The sequence below is a fragment of the Equus quagga genome, unplaced genomic scaffold (assembly GCF_021613505.1).
Source record: "Equus quagga isolate Etosha38 unplaced genomic scaffold, UCLA_HA_Equagga_1.0 HiC_scaffold_662_RagTag, whole genome shotgun sequence".
In the NCBI taxonomy this organism is placed as follows: Eukaryota; Metazoa; Chordata; class Mammalia; order Perissodactyla; family Equidae; genus Equus; species Equus quagga.
In genome coordinates, this window is record NW_025794338.1 from 1 (window position 1) to 7,180 (window position 7,180).

Consider the following 7,180-nt stretch of genomic DNA (forward strand, 5'->3'; position numbering starts at 1 on the left):
GGACTTAAGTGAAAACTTTAGGATTCACTTTGTGTGGGTTAGTTTTCTACCACAGTTCTCATTTTTGGCCTCTTATAGTCTTATTTCGTGCTCTTTCTTGAAAAACACTCTTGTTGAGTATAGAATGTATGTTGGTGGTTATTCCTTTGGCGCTTTCAGTATGTCCTTCTCTTATGTCCCTGACCCACTGTATATGGGGTGTGAGTAGAGAGGATGTATTTTGTGTTAATAATGTCCTGGTGTTAAGGAAAAGTATTTGAACATAATGCAAAGGACAAGACACCCTAGAGATTGTAACAGCGAGATGGGCTCAGTGATTAGATGGTATTTTGTGTTGTTGGAATAATAAAAGGTTGGCAGTGTAGAATACATAGGGGAAATAATGAAATATGTGGTGACCAAATTGGTAGATTGTGATGTAAACTGGCTGGATGCTTACCAATCCCATTTTCTCTTTCTGGATAACTGGGAGGACAGCATGTCCCAGCTTTCCTTACCTTTAATTTGGGACCATGTGAGATGTGGCCAATTGAATCACGCAGAAGTGATTGTGAAGTTGTGTCTTGTTACTGCATTGTTCACCATTCCGGGGATGGCCCCACTGGTTCTAGATTTCACACCTCACCAGGATTTAGTGCTCCCTCAGGGCTGCAGGCTCAAGTGATGGGCTGATGGTGATGGTGTTTCGATGAGGACAGGACCTGAGGATCTGAAGCCTCTGAGGATCTGAAGCCTCTGAGCTTCAGGCTGGGCCATCTTGTGATCATCTATTTTCATCTGGGCCCAGCTGCCCTGCGGGTCAGAAAGGGAGGACAGGAGGAGAGAGAGATCCTGATTACTTGAACTAGACGACATGTCATCTTATGTCACAAACTTTAAACCATGTCATGTCTACTGTCCACTTAGGCCTGAGGGCAGTTACTCCTGATGTTCCCAAGGTCTGAATCCTGTAGCCTGCAATACTGCATCTCTTGGGCAACATGCCTACCTGTAGTTTAAGAAAACCTCCTGCTGCGCTGTTTAAAAAAATAACTAAATAAGCCAAATGGTGCATATAAATGGGTGCTTTTATGTGAAACAATTAATACGAGTCATATTTTTGATAAATGATGCCAAGGATCTTGCAAAGAGGCATCTCCAACATAGCCTCCCACACAGTGTAAGTGAAGGCATTGTGATGTTAATGATAACGACAGTGATGATAATAGCTCTTACTTACTGAGTACTAACTATCTAATAGGCATTTCATGTAAATTCCCATGATGGACTTAGTATTTCCCATTCTAGTCACAGAAGAGCCATGGTTCTCAAACTTGAGTGAGCTGCAGAAGGATTCCTTAAAGCACAGAGTGCTGAGCCCCCCGCAGTTGGATTCTCTAGGCCTGAGAGGGTCCACAAAGCTTGCATTCCTAGCAGGTTCCCAGGTCCCGCGGATGCACGCCTCCTGAGGGCGGGACCTTGCCCCCGCGCCCACGGAAATGTGAGCTCTTTTCTGTAAGAGGAAGCGAAGCGCCGCCCCGGTGCCTAGAAATCTGGAGCGTTATTTCCTGGTCGGTTCTAGCGGAGCCGCTTGGCCGTTGCCGTGGAGAAGGGAAGGGGTGCAGGCGCGTGCGCACAGGTGGCGCCCAAACTACACTACCCAGGAGGTGGTGCTCCGCGCTTCCGCCCGAGCGGGTGGCCAATGACGGCCCAGGAGGCGCGTTTCCTGCCGTGTCGGGCGGGGCTTCCGCTGTCGCTGCAGCGGGACATCCTTCCGGGAGCGGTGGCTGGTTGGACCACGACCACGTGGACTGGAGCGCCGCGCGGTGGCCGCTTCTGTGCGGCCGAGCTGGGAAAGAGAGTGACGTGGCGGAGGCCACCGCCGCGCCTGGTGCAAGCCGTGCCCCCTGGCCCCCGCTCCATTCCCCTGGGACTGTGCCCCCGACTGTGGGACAGCTCCCCTCGCGCCTCGTGTCTGCCAGGCGCCGCCGGGACCGCGCGTTCGCCCAGGCCTCAGCTCCTGCGCTCCGTCGCTGCGGCCCCGAAGGCGGCGGCCTGCGCCCTGTGAGCCTTCGGCACCATTTTCTAGCCGGGCTGCGAGCGCAACACGCAGCCAGAGACGACCCCGCCCACGCTGAGCCCTCGGGACCCGCCCTGGTCGCCCGCCTCTCAGGGTTCCGCTCAGCCCTCCAGGTCCCGGGCCGTTGGCGGAGGCGGCAGCACCGATGAATCCGGCGCAGGTGAGTGGAGGGTCGCCCAGGGCCTCACCCTCTCCCACTGTCATGGCTAGCACTCCTCGTTAGAGCTGATGGTGGCGTCCTGGGACTCCACGTTTCCTTCTCCCGGCTCTTGGTCGTGCAGTTCCTGGAGGGGAGTCATCCAGGGTCCTGAGTCCAGGCCGAGGATTATATAGATAGTTTCCCGTTACTGGCAACCGATGGAATACCGTTCAGAAGGGTGTCCCAGTCTGGGGAACGGGCATGTGCAAATACTTGGAGGTGAGACTGAGTCGGGAGTGATCAGAATCTCATTGTGTCGTATGGGAACAGAGAGCAGCTGGGCAGAAGTCAGGCCTGGAACAGCAGCCTGAGGAGCTAGGCCTCCCTTTTGAAGTTTGGAGCAGAGAAGGGAGGTGATTTAACAGATTTCATTCAACAGGTCCCCTCAGCCTGCACAGTGGAGACTGTGGAAGCGACGGAGGTGGCAGGGAAACCCGGGAGGAGTGTGAACTGTGAGCCTTAAGGCCCGAGTACTGGGGCTTGTGGGAGAAGGCTGAGCCCAGGTTTGTGTCTGGGAGGCATGGTCTAGGTGACAGGAAGAGAACTGGCCAGCAGGAGAGTGTATGGTGCCTTTCATGCCTGACCTGTAGCTTACATAGTATCTGTCCGCCCAGCCGCCTGGATCTGCTCTGGGCTGGAAGATGATCAGGGACATGAAGTGAGAGCAGGCACTAATGGTGCCAAGTGTGGTATCTCCTGTGAATTGGGAGCCTGGGGGAGAGAGGGACCAGGGAGTGGTTGTGTGAGCAGCTTGACCTGGGGAGAGAGATGCTGCCTGTCCCCTCAACTGTCCTCATCGTGGCAGGGCTGTGTGACCTTCGAGGATGTGTTCGTGTATTTCTCCCGGGAGGAGTGGGAGCTCCTTGAGGAGGCTCAGAGACTCCTGTACCGTGATGTGATGCTGGAGAACTTTGCACTTGTGTCCTCACTGGGTAAGTCTCTGTTTTAGGTATCTATTGCTAGACAGTAAATTACCCCAAAGCTTAGTGAGTTGAAAAGACAAATGTTTATTATCTCACAGTTTCTGTGGGTCAAGAATCGGGCATATCCTGCTTGGGTACCTCTCGCTAAAGGTCTTTTATGACCTTGCTGTCAGGATGTCCGGGGCTAGCTGTCTCATCTGAAGGCTCAGCAGGGGTGACTCCTTTCAAGGTCATGCACATGAGCAGGAGGCTGTTGGACTAATTAATCATTTCCTTGCTGTTTCTTGGCCAGAGCCCACCCTCAGTTTCTTGCCAAGCTGTCTTCTCCATAAGCAGGTCACAATAAGGCAGCTGATTTCCGTGATCAAGAGTAAGAGACAGCATCTGAGATAGAAGCCGGGATTTTTATAACCTCTTCTCAGAAGTTCCATCCCATCATCTTTGCCATATTCTGTTCATTAAAAGACTTTTTAGGTCCAGCCCACACTCAGCTAGGGAACATAACAACAGCATGGATCCCCGGGGTGGGTGTGATTCCCAGTCTCCTGGGCTGGGTTTTGTTCTTCCCCTTTTCCCAAGGGGCACCTGTCTCAGCCTCACAGTTCTATCATGGCATACCTCCTTTTCTTGGTTCCCTGGAGTGGGTACTTTGGGTACCAGGGCTGGGCAGCGTGAACCACCTCTGCTCCCAGAGCAGCCCCAACCACTACCCCTTAAAGCCTTGAAATGAAGGATTTGGTGGGCAGGAGTCTTGCAGTCTGTCTAACAGATCCCAGATGGCCCTGCCACTTCTAGGCTGGGTGACTGTCCAAATCCCTGAAGTTTCCAGAAATTGCAGACACTGACATGGTCACTGCTTGTGGAGAACACTGAGTTGTTCCTGCAAGACCCTCTTCCAAGATTCTTTGTTTAATATTTAATTTTCTTCTCTGTAGAAGGGGTCTCCCTGGGTCACTGCTGGCCACTCACCAGCTCTTCTTTCACCATAGGGCTTGCAGTGTCCAGGTCTCATGTAGTTACCCAAATGGGGCTGGAGGGGAGCCCAGGGTGCCTCAGAAGGTAGACACAGCCTCAGCCACAGCAAAGAAGACCTGGACGAGGCCTGGTGAGTGGAAACTTTGGAGGCAGTCACATCGGTGCTGGCTTCACATTACACCAGTAACTTGTCCTGTGTTTACTGATGTTGTGGGGCCAAGCCCAGAAGCTAGTATCATCCCACTTGTCTTTCCGCATTTTTAGTGTTTTGCTCACTTGTCATTTCCACTCTGATCTAGGTTCCTGTTAGTCCCCCACCCTTCTAGTCTCTCCAGCTTATCTCTTATTTTCTGCATCGTCCATGCAGGTCTCTACAACATTGGCTTTCATTTAACGTGTCATGAGACACATGTGTATCCTTAAATTTTCCTTGAACACTGACTATTGCATCCAGGCAGGTTTTTCTGCCCTGGACAGACCCTTTTGCACAGCACTCACGTGTGACAAGGAACCAAGGCCTTGGCAGGAAACAGTTGGTGGAGGAGTGATTTGGAGACTGTGCTCCTCCTCCTTACACTGTACCCTGTCCTTGTCCCTTCTGCCCTCTGACGTCTCCTCCATTCCATGACCTTTCAAGGCCCGCAGTACACAGCAGCCCTTCCTCGTGCTGAGTCTAGCTCCCTTATTCTGCCAAAAGTCCCACGGGCTAATCCCTGGTGGTATCAGACACACATTGGTTATGGGATGCCATTTGCCACCAGTTAGACACTCACTTCACCGGCATTTATCTTCCATCAGCTTGTTGGCAGGAGTGGAGGATGAGGATCCACCTTCTGAGCAGGGTCTTTCTGTGGGTGTGTCACAGACAAGAACTCCCAGGGTGGGTCCTTCCACCCAGATGGCTCAGCCCTGTGACATGTACAGCCTGGTCTTGAAAGACACTTTTGCACCTGGCTGAGCCACAGGGACACCATGTGGCAGCACCCGTACACCACCGTATGAATGATTTGGAGAGACTTCTGGTTCAGTGTAAACCTTGACCAGGTGCAGAAGCAGCAGAGTGGAGAGAAATTCCTCAGAAGGGAGAAGGGCCAGGCCTCGTTGCAGAGCTCCATTGAAGGCCACATGAAGAGCTACACACCCACGTGTCAGAGAAGGCCTTCACTTACAGGGTGGGTCCCAAGAGCTTCCTGGTTGACTCTGGATTTGTCCAGCACCAGGACCCTCACAGTGGGGAGAAGCCACACAGAGCACTGAGTGTGGGGAGGCCTTTCTGTGCTGGCGTCACTGACGGGCCCTTTTGTGTAGCGGATTCTGTTAGGCGAGAAAGTACAACCTGAGACCATAAAGCCTCCCACCTCAGCTGCCCTTATTGGAAGGAGCCTCGTTCCAGGGGCAGTTCACTCACAGTCTCAAGGGACTCCTGGTCGGGGTGAGCCAGGGAACAAAGAGGGCCAGATGCAGGAAGGGCGCTTGAGCCCAGGACAGTTTCCCACAAGTTATCCCACAAGGAGAGTCTCCCCGGGAAGACGCGCTCTGAACGCAGTGGTGTGGGGACAGGTGATAACCCCCACTCGAGATGGTCATAGTAGCGAGGCTCCAGGGGATGCTTTTCGTGAACAGAACTCCCATGGACCAGGTGCAGCTTCCATGGTCCATGCAGGGAAGAATCTCCACAAGTGGAAGGAATGCGGGCAAGGGTTGAGCAAACGTTGGCTTGTTGTTCGACATCAGCAGACTGGGCTGACGTGAAGCCCTGTGACGGCAGTGCACGTGAGAAAGGCTTTGTCAAGCAGGCGGACCTCAGTCAACATGTGAGGATTTACACTCGGCAAAGCCATGAGTGCCTCCAGTGTGGGAAGGCCTTCAACCACGTCAGACCTCCTGCAGCACCAGTATATTGACACTGGGGAGAAGCCTCAGGAATGCAAAGAACATGGGAAAGTCTCCTGTGACAGCTCTGCTTTTGTCCAAAATAATATTTCCCACTCTAGAGAAAGTCTCTTCGAGTGCAAAACATGTGGGTAAGCCTGTTGTGACAGTGTTTTTTTCACTCATCATGTGAGGGTTCTCACGGGAGAGAAGCCCTGAGTGGAAAGGCCTTTATTCACCCTTTCTTCTTTTTCTGGCATAGCAGGATCCATGCTGGAGGAAAACCTTTAGAGTGTAAAGAATATCAGAGAGCGTTTTGTAAGTGCTCTTCCCTAACTCCTCAATGCCTGAGGAGTCACACTGGGAAGAAACCCAGCAAATATAGTGCATGGACAGGCCTTCAGCCTTCATCCGTGCCTCACCCAGCCTTTGAGTCTTCATACTCAGGGTCTCTTACACTTCAAAGCGTAGGAAGCGTCGGAAAGCATTTTGCAGGTGAACTTACCTATGTCGTTATCAGAGAACTGATACTGGGGAGAGATCTTTTGAATGCAACTCCTGAGCAAAATCTTGTGGCCATAGGAAACACCTTAACTTGGCACCTGAGACATTTTACCAAAGAGAAACCCCATAAGTGTCATCGCTGTGAGAAAATCTTCTGGGGCAGATCATCACTTTTGTCATTTAAAGAGTCATATTGGGGGCTGGCCCCGTGGCTGAGTGGTTAAGTTCGTGTGCTCTGCTGCAGGTGGATCAGTGTTTCATCAGTTCGAATCCGGGGCACGGACATGGCACCGCTCATCGAGCCATGCTGAAGCGGCATCCCACATGCCACAACTAGAAGGACCCACAACTAAGAATATACTACTATGTATTGGGGGCCTTGGGGAGAAAAAGGAAAAAAATTAAATCTTTAAAAAAAAAAGAGAGAGTCATATTGGAAATTGACAGCCTGGGACCTCACTGTACATCCAAAACTTCCTAAGGGAGAGAGAACCAGTGGCTATTGTGCAATTACAAATTCAGCTATAGCTCCTCCCTTAGCATGCAGTGAAAAGCAGTCACAGGGATAGTAAAGAAAAAGGCATAAGGGAGGAGGAAGACAAGGAGTAGATGTAGCAGAAAAAGAACAGCATTCAGGGCCTCTTTCAG

The 7,180-nt window shown here is 51.9% G+C and overlaps 1 long non-coding RNA gene across 1 annotated transcript; it reads left to right on the forward strand.

The window, feature by feature from the left end:
• The first annotated feature begins 1,660 nt into the window (after positions 1-1,660).
• On the forward strand, positions 1,661-6,725 carry LOC124232485 (uncharacterized). Its single transcript, XR_006886864.1, has 4 exons — positions 1,661-2,219; positions 3,064-3,190; positions 4,171-4,286; positions 4,955-6,725. It is a non-coding gene; the product is annotated as an uncharacterized LOC124232485 (long non-coding RNA).
• Positions 6,726-7,180: the final 455 nt, after the last annotated feature.